Here is a 14642-nt window from a genome sequence, read left to right on the forward strand (position 1 = left end):
TTGTGAAGGGAGAACTGCATATTCAGCCTCCTTTTGTACCTCCGGTGGCGCCTTGGGACCTTAACGTGGTGTTAAGTTTCCTTAAGTCACATAGGTTTGAACCACTTAAAACAGTGGAGTTGAAATTTCTCACTTGGAAGGTGGTCATGTTGTTAGCCTTGGCTTCGGCTAGGCGAGTTTCGGAATTGCCGGCTTTATCACATAAAAGCCCCTATCTGGTTTTCCATATGGATAGAGCAGAGTTGCGGACCCGTCCTCAATTCTTACCTAAGGTAGTCTCATCTGTTCATATGAACCAACCTATTGTCGTGCCTGTGGCTACACGTGACTTAGAGGATTCCAAGTCCCTTGATGTGGTCAGGGCTTTGAAAATTTACGTGGCCAGAATGGCTAGGATCAGAAAAACAGAAGCACTGTTTGTCCTGTATGCAGCCAACAAGGTTGGCGGACCTGCTTCAAAGCAGACTATTGCTCGCTGGATCTGTAACACGATTCAGCAGGCGCATTCTACGGCAGGATTGCTGTTACCGAAATCGGTTAAGGCCCATTCCACTAGGAAGGTGGGCTCGTCTTGGGCGGCTGCCCGAGGGGTCTCGGCACTACAGCTGTGCCGAGCTGCTACTTGGTCGGGTTCAAACACTTTTGAAAAGTTCTATAAGTTTGATACCCTGGCTGAGGAGGACCTCTGTTTGCTCAATCGGTGCTGCAGAGTCATCCGCACTCTCCCACCCGTTTGGGAGCTTTGGTATAATCCCCATGGTCCTTACGGAGTCCCAGCATCCTCTAGGACGTTAGAGAAAATAAGATTTTACACTTACCGGTAAATCTATTTCTCGTAGTCCGTAGAGGATGCTGGGCGCCCGTCCCAAGTGCGGACTTCTTCTGCAAGACTTGTATATAGTTATTGCTTACATAAGGGTTATATTATAGTTCATCGGTTTGGACCGAGACTATGTTGTTTGTTCATACTGTTAACTGGGTAGTTTATCACAGGTTATACGGTGTGATTGGTGTGGCTGCTATGAATCTTGCCCTTGGATTAACAAAAATCCTTTCCTCGTACTGTCCATCTCCTCTGGGCACAGTTTCTCTAACTGAGGTCTGGAAGAGGGGCATAGAGGGAGGAGCCAGTGCACACCCAGAGTCTAAAGTCTTTCTTAAAGTGCCCATGTCTCCTGCGGAGCCCGTCTATTCCCCATGGTCCTTACGGAGTCCCAGCATCCTCTACGGACTACGAGAAATAGATTTACCGGTAAGTGTAAAATCTTATTTTTCCCTTCCAGTACTCAAAGGGACTCTGGGACATGACTGTTTGTACTTTCATTTAAACAATCATCCACCATTCTTTGGATGTTAACCATATCAGATGGAGTTACAGTAGAGGTGTCACTAATTTTGGGAAATTCTTTTATACCAGACCAGATGTCATATGTTATGTTGACTCCTCTGCATCACCACTAGGTCTCTTGGGAAAGCTGAGAATTTCCTGGCCCAGCAGTTGCCCGAGAAACTGATGGGGGAGATGTCATCATGTATCACATGAGCTGCCAACTTGCTCACCAGGAGCTCTTTGCATTGCTAAAGATCTGAGTCATTTGCAAAGAAAAACACGATGTATGACTTAAACCTAGGATCACGCGCAGTCACCAAAATGTAGTGATCTGATTTCAAGATATTGACAACCCTTGGATCCTGGTGAAGAAAATAAAGGAATCACTTTGTTTCAGCTCCTCCTTCAGTTTCTTGAGCTGCTTTTCTAAAAGTCTTTTTAAGAGAATCACCTGATTGTCTGAACCCACTTTACAGGTCAATATTTCAAATGGTTTCAGCAACTTGCACAACATGGATGTTTTCTCCAATGTGCCTGACTAAGGTACAACCCACCCCGACCCCTCTTTAAACGTCATGGGTTGTTGTGTAGGTTTGGGAAACTGTTTGTTGTTCCTCATCTGCTGAAGCATGTAAAGGATGGAATTTCACCTTGTTACTACATGTTGCTTTAGTTGGTGGTAGGGCAAATTGAACTGTTCCTGCAGGGACTGCAGTCTGCATGCAGTTGTTGAGTACCGAAAGTGTGCTGAAATTTTTTCAGGCCACAGACAGCATCTCCTACATGCCCCTGTCATTTAAAAAAAACCCTGTACCACCAAGTTGATTGTCTAAGCAAAACATGGTATGTGTTGGAATTCACCCAGCTGTAATGCTTTCACAATATTTGTGGCGTTACAAGAAATCACCAATCCTGAGAGTCCAAGTGGGGTAAGCCATTTTGCTATGACATCCCTTAGTTTTTCTAACAGGTTATCAGTGCTATGCCTCTTAGTGAACCCGGTGATACACAGAGTAGCCTGCCTCTGTATGAACTCGTGTTTTTTTGTGAGATGGTGCTGCTGTTACTGCTGCTGAAGGTGATTCACCCACCCAGTAGGTTGTCACAGTCATGTAATCTTTAGTTTGCCCAGCTCTGCTTGTCCACATTATCTGTGGTTAAGTGGACAGTGGGTACAATTGCATATTGAAGGCCAATAGTTTTCTTTTTTAATGTCCCTGGTACATCCAAGGAATTGCTTGTCTAGTAAAATGGAACCGAGATGGAATTTGGTAGCAGGGACACAGGGCCTATATTAACTGTCTAAAAACTGCTGCATAAATGGCAGATATTAGCCGCAGATCTAATACTAGCATAGTCGTCTTAGCATCAGTGATCCACTGGGTGATAGCTGTCATACTTGGTTCCTATTGCAAAAGATTGTTTTAGGATCAATTGTTTTTTTAAATTACTAGTATTCTTTTTTCTTTACCACTGTAAAACATTGTTTTTTTTTTATTTCAAAGGCCCTGACTTAAACTCTCTATGTCCTAGGGCATTGGCTTTAGTCGACATTGAAGGACTAGTATTATCGTGACTGGTGGCAGCAGCTGCAGCTCTAGTATTTGATTGTTGCTCCTGCAATTTTCTCAACTGATCATTATCCATATTGATGAATTCAACACACACAAGTTGTATAATAACAAATTACAACTCACACAGCGGGGAGTCACACTGCTTATATTTATTATGTCAATAAATGCAGTGGCGTACGGCGCACCCAGTTTGTATAAAAAAAGACCAATTATTTTTTACTTTATTTGAAAATGACAACTCACAGCAGTGAATCACACTGCTTATATTTATTATTATATCAACAAAGGTGCAGTGGGGTACAGAGCACACAGCTTGTATAAAAAAAGAGCAATTATTATTATTTTTTAATGTGACAACACAAAGCAGTGAGTCAAACAACTTATATTTATTAGTATGTCAACAAAGGCACAGTGGGATACAGCGCACAACAGCAATTTTTTTAAATGACAACACAAAGTTGTGAGTCAAATGGTTTATATTTTTTTGTCAACAAAGACGCAGTGGGGTACAGTGCACTTGTATAAAAAAAGAGCATTTTTTTTACATTGAGAATTCAAAGTGCTGAGTTAAGCTGCTTATATTTATTATGTCAGCAAATGTGCAGTGGGGTATGGCATGTGGAGTCACATTGCAGCACCAGTGTGACACACCTACACAATAGATGTAATTAAATTTCTGCACTATAAAAAAATAATAAATGGTTACTTGCGAACTGCCTGTACTGTAATTTAGCTTGGGCAGTATTAAAAACACTGAGCAGCACTAGAGTGTATGGACACAGTGGACACAGATAGATGGTCAGCTCAGACACTGGAGTGGATGGACACAGGTAGGTGAGCTCAGCTACTGGAGTGGATGCACACAGTGGACACACAAATAGGTCAGCTCAGCCACTGGAATGGATGCACACAGTGGTCACACAGATAGGTCAGCTCAGCTTCTGGAGTGGATGCACACAGTGGACACACATATAGATCAGCACAGCCACTGGAGTGAATGGACACAGATAGGTCAGCTCAGCTACTGGAGTAAGCACAGACTGTCAGAGAACACCGCTTGCTTATTGGTTTGCGGTGAAATGGCGCCAAATCACTGCTGCTGTCACTTATACGGAATCCAAAACCTGCAACAATCCGATGCCGGGATGATGACGTTTTGCCTCGATTTAGAATTTGAGCAAGGCGGGAAAATCTGAGCCACTGCTCAGAGTCACTCAGATCCCGGAAGTTAGGGTGTGCTAGGTTTTAAAAAAAACTGAGCCGCTCATCTCTAACTAAAAGCATTACACTTAGTACATAACATACAAGGCTTGATACACCTCCCCCTTAAGTGAGACAGAAGAAAAGTCAGGAAAAAACCTAATACACTGTACTAATCCAAGTTAGAAGACGAGGAGGACATCCGTAAATATGCAGTGTGATTCGCAGTGGTCTGGAATGTAAACAAATAGGAATGGAGTGAAGCCTTTTACTCTGGGACTGTCCTAGTGCAGGAGGCTCATTTTCAATGCATACACATATATATATATATATATATATATATATATATGCTCTGATAGGAGCCCAAACTTGTCATCTATAATGTAAAAGTAAAGTGATTGCATCAATGAACTCTTTACTATACGCTGTGGACCTACTGTACATGCGCATGTGCGAGTGGCTGTTATTGGGGAGGGATCAGGAGGATCCACTCATAGCTTCCACCCTGCCTGAAGATATGCATGGAGAATAATGAGACTTGTCTCTTCCCTCTTACAGGGTCAGGGTACATTTTTAGCTAGGGAGATGGCCATCGGAGGGTTATCCATTGATGGTCACCATCAATGGTACCATTGATGGCTTACATCAATGCTATAAAACTATCTGCTAGGGAACCATCAATGGTTTCACAAACCGATGGTCATCCCTGTTTTACTATGGATTGGGCCAATCAGTGTCTAGGGGTGGGAGAGGGGAGGAAGGGACATATGAAGTGGGAGTTGAGAAGGGCACAGGGCTGATCCATCAATAGGGGCCAGCCCAGAGTAACTAGGCACACACTATAGGGGTTGGATCTAGGTGCAGGGAGGAGGAGATCCAAGAGGCAGGCATAAAAGGGCTTTGGGGAGGGAGGAATTGCATCAGTCGAAAGGGGATTATTTCCATCCTGAGACTACAGACACATTGCCCATAGTAACCCTAGGTGGTGCCCCGCGACCCAGTACATTGACTGGTGCCTCTCAAATGACTGGGGGGTGCCCCCTTGATCTACCTTCGTTCCGGTTTATATAAATACACTAGATTGAATTAGGTGACTCTTGTGATGTCAGCGGTCACATGACACCAACCTTAAAATTCCAGAAGTGCTACAAGCCTGCCCCTTTGGCAATGAGCAGGATATCAGCCATGAGAGGACACCAGTAACAAAAAGAAAAAAGAGACAGATGGGAACAAGGAGTGCTAGAAGGCCAATGAGACATGTAGCAGCAGCGCCGGGCACCTGCCAAGTACCGTCGCTGCCTGACAGATATATACTGCCAATCTTGTGAACAGGCATTAGGATCAATGAGCCCTAGAGCTCCACTCTGTCCATGGTGGTATGCTCATGTCATGCTTCATCTGTTTTGTGACCAAATTCTGGTACAAAAGCCCTACACATAAAGGACATATAGAATGGGAACAGCTGCACAGGCAGACATAGGACTTTAGAAAATGAAAGCCAATATCTCACTGGTTAATATGGATTACCACAATGGAGTAATAAATAAACTGAAAAACAATAAATCTATATTGTTAGGCATAACATGTGATAAATGGCTTGCACCCTAGGCAACACTTGGCCTTTCTAGGTTCTAACGGGAAAAGTCAAGAAAATCATTTCAATACTACTAGTAATAACAGGTGAGTTAATTCTGTCCTAAGAATATTGCCATTTCAAAACTAACATATTAACCAATTAAATCGGAATTTAAACAAAGTTTAGCAACAACCACATCCAGATCATTAAAAATTGACAGCGAACTGGTGTTAAAAAATTTAATAAAAATGATCACAATTATCCCAAACCAGTTTAGATTCTAACAAGGTTTGCTGCAAACAGACCCGATGCAATTGCTTTTTGCGTCTAGATGAAGAATACTGTGTATTATTACTCTCAGTTTTATAAATAAATGTGTATTGCCTAAATGTTAATTCCCAGTAGCAAGAGCCCACTATGGTGTGAAATATCAACTGGTATTGCTTTCTTGCTTCAGGGCATGATAGACTGAGGGAATCTAGTACTTATAATTCACTGTATTCTGCACACTCACAGGGAATTAACAAAATGAGGAAAGAGTTCAATTAGCTTAGGAACACGCATACTGTTAGCTTTCTCTGTTTTTAAAAATACATACATTTTATTGTAAGTCACTTCTGTGATCTAACTACTGTCTGTTAATTATTAATGCAGAGCAAGCTTAACAAAAGTGAATGTTTATATCTGCCTCTGTATAATGTATAGTGTATCTGCCTTGGTGTTTTTAAGTTGATCCTAGCAAGTCTTTATTAAGGGGACTATTTGCCATCGGTAGGTAAGTAGTTGCAGTAACTATCATTCTGCATAGCTGCATCGCAGCAATACAGCATAACATACCTGAACCAGGGGAGGTTTCCAAGTACCTAGAACCCCCCCCCCCCCCCCGGACGCTGATCCATCAGTACTGCTGACCGATTTTATGCAAGCTGCACCTGCAATGCAGCTGCGCCAGTTCCCTCCCCTTGGGGCATATTCATCATTAAAGAATTGTGCAATGAGAATTTTTAGTTTTCAATTCGCACTGAATTCTCTGACAATTTTTCATGATTCATCATGCTCCAGTGAGAAAATTATCACTTTCGAAAAATTGGCCTTTTTGAGAAAACAGTTTTTCGAAATATGATAGTTTTGCCCTCTGCATACCTCCCAACTGTCCCGATTTTCGCGGGACAGTCCCGTTTTTTGGGGTCTGTCCCGCTGTCCCACCCGCGGGCCGTAGTGTCCCGCGGTGGGGGGGAGCAGTTGGGAGGCTCAGTCTCTCGCTGCCCTGCTTAGCAGAGCAGCGGTGAATAGACGCTGTGCGCATGCGCACAGCGTCTATTCATTGTAGACAGAGGGAGAGGGGGCATGCCAGCGGCTCACGGAGCGCTGGGCATGCCCCCTCAGTGACGAAATTGGGGGCGTGGCTCGCGATCACGGGTCTTCCCGCGAAGCCACGCCCCCTTTTCATAGGCCACGCCCCTGTAAAATGGGGACGCTCTCTGCCATAATGTGTAAAAAAGGGGACGCTGTCTGCCATAATGTGTAAAAAGGGGATGCTGTCTGCCTTAATGTGTAAAAAGGGGATGCTGTCTGCCGTAATGTGTAAAAAAGGGGACGCTGTCTGCCGTAATGTCTAAAAATGGGGACTCTGTCTACCGTAATGTGTAAAAAGGGGAATCTGTCTGCCGTAATGTGTAAAAAGGGTACGCTGTCTGCCGTAATGTGTAAAAAAGGGCTCTACCTGGTGTAGTGGTGCTACTGTGCGGCGTAATTTGAATAATGGAGACTACTGTGAATTGGTATTATTTTGTGGCCACACTCCTTCCCCATGAAGCCATGCCTCTATATTTTTAGCGCGCGCCTTTGGCACGCACTTCCCCTGTTTTACATATAGGGGGGGCTCCTATGCCGTTTCTTGCACACAGCGCTAAAATGTCTAGTTACGGCACTGTTTCTAGGTATCCATTTCTCTGGCCCTGAGCAGGTCCCCCACACCAGATCTTCTCCGGGGGTGAGGGGGTGGACTTGGATGGGATGAGGGAGGAGGGGGGCCCAAAGCATTTAGTCCCACCTGGGCCCACCGCTTTCTAGTTCCGCCACTGCTGCCATATATATCCAGTGATACTGGCATATATGTCCAGCGGTACTGCCGTATTAATCCAGTGATACTGCCTTATATGTCCAGTGGTACTGCCGTATAAATCCAGTGATACTGCAGTATATGTCCAGTGGTACTGCCATATAATTCCAGTGATACTACTGTATAAATACAGTGGTACTGGCATATAAATCCAGTCCAGTGGTACTGCCATATAAATCCAGTGAAACTGCCGTATATGTCCAGTGGTGCTGCTGTATAAATCCAGTCCAGTGATACTGCCGTATATGTCCAGTGGTACTGCCGTAAATGTACAGTGGTACTGCCGTATAAATCCAGTCCAGTGGTACTGCCGTATATGTCCAGTGGTACTGCTATATAATTCCAGTGATACTGCCGTATATGTTCAGTGGTACTGCTGTATAAATCCAGTCCAGTGATACTGCCGTATATGTCCAGTGGTAATGCCGTAAATGTACAGTGGTACTGCCGTATAAATCCAGTCAAGTGGTACTGCCGTATATGTCCAGTGGTACTGCCATATAATTCCAGTGGTACTGCCGTATATGTCCAGTGATACTGCCGTATAAATCCAGTCCAGTGTTACTGTCGTATAAGTCCTGTGAAAATGCCGTATAAATCCAGTCTAGTGGTACTGTCGTATAAATCCAGTGGTAATGGCATATAATTCCAGTGATACTGCCATATAATTCCAGTGGTACTGTGTATAAGTCCAGTGATACTGTCGTATAAATCCAGTCCAGTGGTACTGCCATATAAGTTCAGTGATACTGCCGTATAATTCTAGTGATACTGCAATATATGTGCAGTGGTACTGCCATATAATTCCAGTGATACTGCCGTATATGTCCAGTGGTACTGCCGTATAAATCCAGTCCAGTGGTACTGCCGTGTAAGTCCAGTGGTAATGCCGTATAATTCCAGTGATACTGCCGTATAATTCCAGTGGTACTGTGTATAAGTCCAGTGATACTGCCATATAAATCCAGTCCAGTGGTACTGCCGTATAAATCCAGTGGTACTGCTGTATAATTCCAGTGATACTTCTGTATAATTCCAGTGATACAGCCATATAATTCCAGTGGTACTGCCGTATAAATCCAGTCCAGTGGTACTGCAATATAAATCAAATGGAACTGCCATATAATTCCAGTGCAACTGCCGTATAATACCAGTAGTACTGGCGTATAAATCCAGTGATACTGCCGTATAAATCCAGTCCAGTGGTACTGCCATATAAATCCAGTGATAATGGCGTATAATACCAGTGATACTGCCATATAAATCCAGTCCAGTGATACTGCCGTATAGGTCCAGTGGTATGGCCATATAATTCCAGTGATACTGCCGTATAATTCCAGTGGTACTGCCGTGTAAATCCAGTGGTACTACCGTATAAATCCAGTGATACTGCCATATAATTCCAGTGATACTGCCGTATAATTCCAATGGTACTGGCATATAAATCCAGTGATACTGTCGTATAAATCCAGTCCAGTGGTACTGCCGTATAATTCCAGTGATACTGCTGTATAATTCCAGTGGTACTGGCATATAAATCCAGTGATACTGCTGTAAAATTCCAGTGGTACTGCCGTATAAATCCAGTTGTACTGTCCTGTGCTGTATATTATTTACTCCATTTAAAGGGGTTATTAATATTTAATCCAAATGATTTTTACAGGGTTTGCCCTGTGTGGTGTAGGGATATGCAGTCCTGTGCCGCATATTGCTTTATATTACTCCAGAAAAATAATGGAGAACAAAAATTTGGAGGATAAAATAGGGAAATATCAAGAACCACTTTCTACTAGTGCTGGAGCTGCTGCCACTAGTGATGACATAGACAATGAAATGCCATCAATGTCGTATGCCAAGGCAGATGCCCAATGTGATAGTAGAGGGCATGTAAAATCCAAAAAGCCAAAGTTCAGTAAAAGACCCAAAAAAAGAAATTGAAATGGTCTGAGGAGAAACGTAAACTTGCCAATATGCCATTTACGACACAGAGTGGCAAGAAACGGCTAAGGCCCTGGCCTATGTTCATGACTAGTGGTTCAGCTTCACATGACGATGAAAGCCCTCATCCTTCCGCTAGAAAAATTATGAGTTAAGCTGGCAAAAGCACAGCAAAGAACTGTGCGTTCTAAGATGGTATCACAAATTCCCAAGGAGAGTCCAAGTGTGTCGGCGGTAGTGATGCCTGACCTTCCCAACACTGGATGGGAAGAGGTGGCTCCTTCCACCATTTGCACGCCCTCTGCAAGTGCTGGACGTATCACCCACAGTCCAGTTTCTGATATTCAAATTGAAGATGTCACTGTTGAAGTACACCAGGATGAGGATATGGGTGTTGCTGGCGATGAGGAGGAAGTTGATGATGAGGATTCTGATGGTGATGTGGTTTGTTTAAATCAGGCATCGGGGGAGACAGTTGTTGTCCGTGGGATGAGTAAGCCCATTGCGATGCCTGGGTAAAATACCAAAAAAGCCACCTCTTCGGTGTGGATATATTTCTCCACAAATGCGGACAACAGGTGTCAAGCCGTGTGTTGCCACTGTCAATCCGTAATAAGTAGGGGTCACGATGTCAACCACCTAGGAACATCCTCCCTTATACGTCACTTGCTGCGCATTCATCAGAAGTCATTGTCAAGTTCAGAAACTGTGGGTAAGAGCATAAGCAGTCCACTGACACCTAAATCCCTTCTTCCTCTTGTACCCAAGCTCATGCAAGCCACACCACCAACTCCCTCAACGTCAACTTCCTCTTCAGTCAGGAACATCAGTAGTCCTGCAGGCCATGTCACTGGCAAGATTGAGGAGTCCTCTCCTAACCGGGATTCCTCCAGAGGATCCTTGGGTGGTACGTTTACTGCTGCTGTTGCTGCCGCTGCTGTTGTAGCTGCTGGGAGTCAATCATCATCCCAGAGGGGAAGTCGGAAGACCACTTGTACTACTTCAACAACGGACATGTGGACAAGTGGAACAGGTCCGACTATATGACTGTGACAGCCCACTGGGTAGATGTATTACCTCCCGCAGCAACAACAGCAGGGGCAGCAGTAGCATCATTTCACAAACGCCAACTCGTTCCTAGGCAGGCTACGCTATGTATCACTATGTACGCTATGTATCACCACTTTCCATAAGAGGCACACCACTGACAACGTCTTACGGAAACTGAGGGAGATCATCGCACAATGGCTTACCCCAATAAGACTCTCCTGGGAATTTGTGATATCAGACAACGGCACCGATATTGTGCGTGTATTACATCTGGGCAAATTCCAGCACATCCCATGTTTTGCACATACAATTAATTTGGTGGTGTAGAATTTTTTGAAAAATGACAGGGGTGTGCAGGAGATGCTGTCGGTGGCCCAAAAAATTGCGGGCCACTTTCGACATTCAGCCACTGCGTGCCAAAGACTGGAGCGTCAGCAAACACTCCTGAACCTGCCCTGCCATCACCTGAAGTAAGAGGTGATAACGAGGTAGAATTCAACACTCTATATGGTTCAGAGGATGGAGGAGCAGCAAAAGGCCATTCAAGCCTATACATCCACATACGATACAGGCAAAGGAGGGGGAATGCACGTGACTCAAGCATGTCACAATCCTGACTGTAGGTTTCATATTTGGTGACTTACCCCTGCCATCTGTCCCGGATCCTGTGTCTTTTTACTCACTGAGTTAAACAGCTTGTCAGCACTATGAGTTTTCCTGAGTTCTCTGCCTGAAAGGTAATAGTTAATTAGCTCCACCTGTGGTGAGCTCCTGTGTGAGGCTGAATTCAGTAATCTGAAGTTTAGGCCTAAAAGCCAGCATCCTATGTTTTGCAGAAGTTCAGGCTTCAGTGTTCTCTCGGCCTGCTAGGCCTCATTCTACATCACAGCCTAGTCTAGAGTAGTCACATGACAGTGACTGTTTACCTGACCCAGAGTTGTCCAATCCTCTGCCAGCCTGAGACTCTCTGCATCACCTAATCCTGCTCACCAATCACCAAGGACCAGGAAGTATAAGTTGGGAGGCTGAGTTAGAAACTGTGCCAGTTCCTCGTGTCACACACAGCTCTGTGTGAGCTTTGAAGCTGAGCTCCCTAAAGGTAACCCTTGTACTTTAGTGCCTGTAAAAACTCTGTTTCTTTGTTACCCAGTTTGGATTACTTTTGTGTTGCCATTGATATCCAGTATTTCCACAAGTCTCAACTTAAAGGCACAGTACAGTATTCCACCATCTCCACTTAAAGGCACAGTTGCAGTGTTTCATCTTAAAGGTACAGTACAGTGTTCCACAGTCTCCACTTAAAGGCACAGTTGCAGTGTTTCATCTTAAAGGCACAGTACAGTGTTCCACAGTCTCCACTTAAAGGCACGGAGCAGTGTTCCACAGTCTCAACTGAAAACCACAGCTGCAGTATTCTACCGTCACAGCCGCAGGGTTCTTCAGCCTCGTACTAGAGTTATAGCCACAGTCATCGTTCTACTTTCAGTTGTGTTTCCAGTTATATCCGGTACCAGCACGCATTACAGTTGCATCCCAGTGTCACCAGTAACCAGTCCGTCTTACTATCTTGCCAGTAACCTCGAGTACATAAGCACCTACTCCTGTGACACTATATGCAGTACAGTCTCACCTATACATTCATCCTGCTATCAAAGTCCCTGGTGATCCAGTGGTCAGGATACGGCTTCCTCTGCCGAGGCCCGGGTTCGATCCCCGGTCAGGGATTGCTCTTTCTTCTCACTGATTCCTACAGACCAGCCTAATATTCACATAGTCCTCCAGTTGCCCGCACAGACTTCACTAACACCGGGTTCACAAAACCACAGTCATGACAGTAGGAACTGGCCACATGGACCCGGCCGAAAGTGTTTGTCTGACGCAGGACCTCCTAAGCAATATTGCAGGACGCTTGGAGGGTTTGGAGTCGACTCAGCATCAATTGGCACAGTGTCTGCAGCGGAATTCATTATCCAGAGATTCTCTGACTTTCTGCACTAAGACTCCTGACCAACTGCAGTTTTTCTACCAGATGTTATTACAGTTACAAGAACTTTTGTCTGGTATTCTTTCTATGATGCCTGATCTCTTCAGGAATACTACAAACGTTGTTGATCCTGTTTTGTCCCATCCAGTTATTAAAGTCTTCCTCTGTGCAAGGAAAAGTTGTTCATCAGAGCTATCCACGGCCCAAGCTCTCTGAAGCTGAACGTCAGCGGCGTAGGGAGCTACACCTCTGTCTTTACTGTGGAAATTCCGGGCATTTTGTTAAAGACTGCATTCTTCGCAAGCCAGGGAATGGTGACAAATATCAGTATCATAGTGCTCATGTCTACAAGTCATCCACAGTAGCCAATCCTGCTACTGCTGACGGGGGTATCAAGAAGGCTACTCTGAAAGAGACTCAAATTTATGACTGGGGTCCGGTGATTAAAAGACCTTATCCCAAGTTGGGTGTCCAGAGAAGAATGTTCAAGCCATTTAGAGTCACAGAAGAGTCCGTGTCTACAGCCCAAGGAGGGGCGTCCGTGTCTACAGCCCAAGGAGGGGCGTCCGTGTCTACAGCCCAAGGAGGGGCGTCCGTGTCTACAGCCCAAGGAAGGGCGTCCGTGTCTACAGCCCAAGGAGGGGCGTCCGTGTCTTCAGCCCCAGTGAGGGGTTCAGAGCCTCCAGCCCCAGTGAGGGGTTCAGAGGGTCCAGCCCCAGGGAGTCTTCAGAGTGCTGCCCAGCCAGCGCTGCCCAGCCAGAGAGTCTTCAGAGCACAGCTCAGCCCCGTGAAGAGGGGGCTCTTGCCTCAGCCCAGCCCCGTGAAGAGGGGGCTCTTGCCTCAGCCCAGCCCCGTGAAGAGGGGGCTCTTGCCTCAGCCCAGCCCCGTGAAGAGGGGGCTCCTGCCTCAGCCCAGCCCTGTGAAGAGGGGGCTCCTGCCTCAGCTCAGCCCCGTGAAGAGGGGGCTCCTGCCTTAGCCCAGCCCCGTGAAGAGGGGGCTCCTGCCTTAGTTCAGCCCCGTGAAGAGGGGGCTCCTGCTGGTCCAGCAATACTCCAGGCTCCACCTGGCCAGTCCGTCCCGGTTCCAGCCGGTCTAGCAATACTCCAGGCTCCACCTGGCCAGTCCGTCCCGGTTCCAGCCGGTCCAGCAATACTCCAGGCTCCGCCTGGCCAGTCCGCCCCGGTTCCAGCCGGTCCAGCAATACTCCAGGCCCTGCCTGGTCAGTCCGTCCCGGTTCCAGCCGGTCCAGCAATACTCCAGGCCCTGCCTGGTCAGTCCGTCCCGGTTCCAGCCGGTCCAGCGATACTCCAGGACCAGCCTGGTCAGTCCGTTCCGGTTCCATCCGGTCCAGCGATACTCCAGGACCAGCCTGGTCAGTCTCCGTTGGCTCCAGCCAATTCAAGTATCCTCGGATCCAGTCCAGTCCTACTCGTCCAGCCAAAGATTTCTCCAGTTTCAGCCTCTAAGCTTTCGTCTGATGGTTTACCACCTATTTACTTTGATGGAGATTTATTGCAATATGCCGCTCTGGTTGAACAATTTCTCTCTCTGATGGAGTCTGATCCTTCAGGTGCAGTAACTCCTTCCAACGTTACTCGATATCTGTTCCTGGCATTCAGAGGAAGAGCTTTGGAGTGGGCCAACATGCTTTTTGAGAGTAATGATCCTGTGTTCCATGATTTACAGACTATTAGTAATGCAGTCTTTAAAGAATTTACTCCAAAGCCCTCGGAATCTGACTCAGTTAAAAGATCATGCTCCAAAAAGAATCTCAGTTCGTCTTCATTCAAACTACCACAGTCTGATACAAAAGTAAGTTTGTGCATTCCTGCCAAAGATAATCCAAGTATCTCCTTCCGTAAGAATCC

The 14642-nt window shown here is 45.7% G+C and overlaps 1 protein-coding gene across 1 annotated transcript in view; it reads right to left on the bottom strand.

Moving 5' to 3' along the window:
- LOC134935625 (carbohydrate sulfotransferase 1-like) overlaps nt 1-14642 on the bottom strand; it is a 201586-nt gene that overhangs the window by 121297 nt on the left and 65647 nt on the right. The gene's annotated exons all lie outside the window — the stretch shown is intronic.

The sequence above is a fragment of the Pseudophryne corroboree genome, chromosome 6 (genome assembly GCF_028390025.1).
Source record: "Pseudophryne corroboree isolate aPseCor3 chromosome 6, aPseCor3.hap2, whole genome shotgun sequence".
NCBI lineage: Eukaryota > Metazoa > Chordata > Amphibia > Anura > Myobatrachidae > Pseudophryne > Pseudophryne corroboree.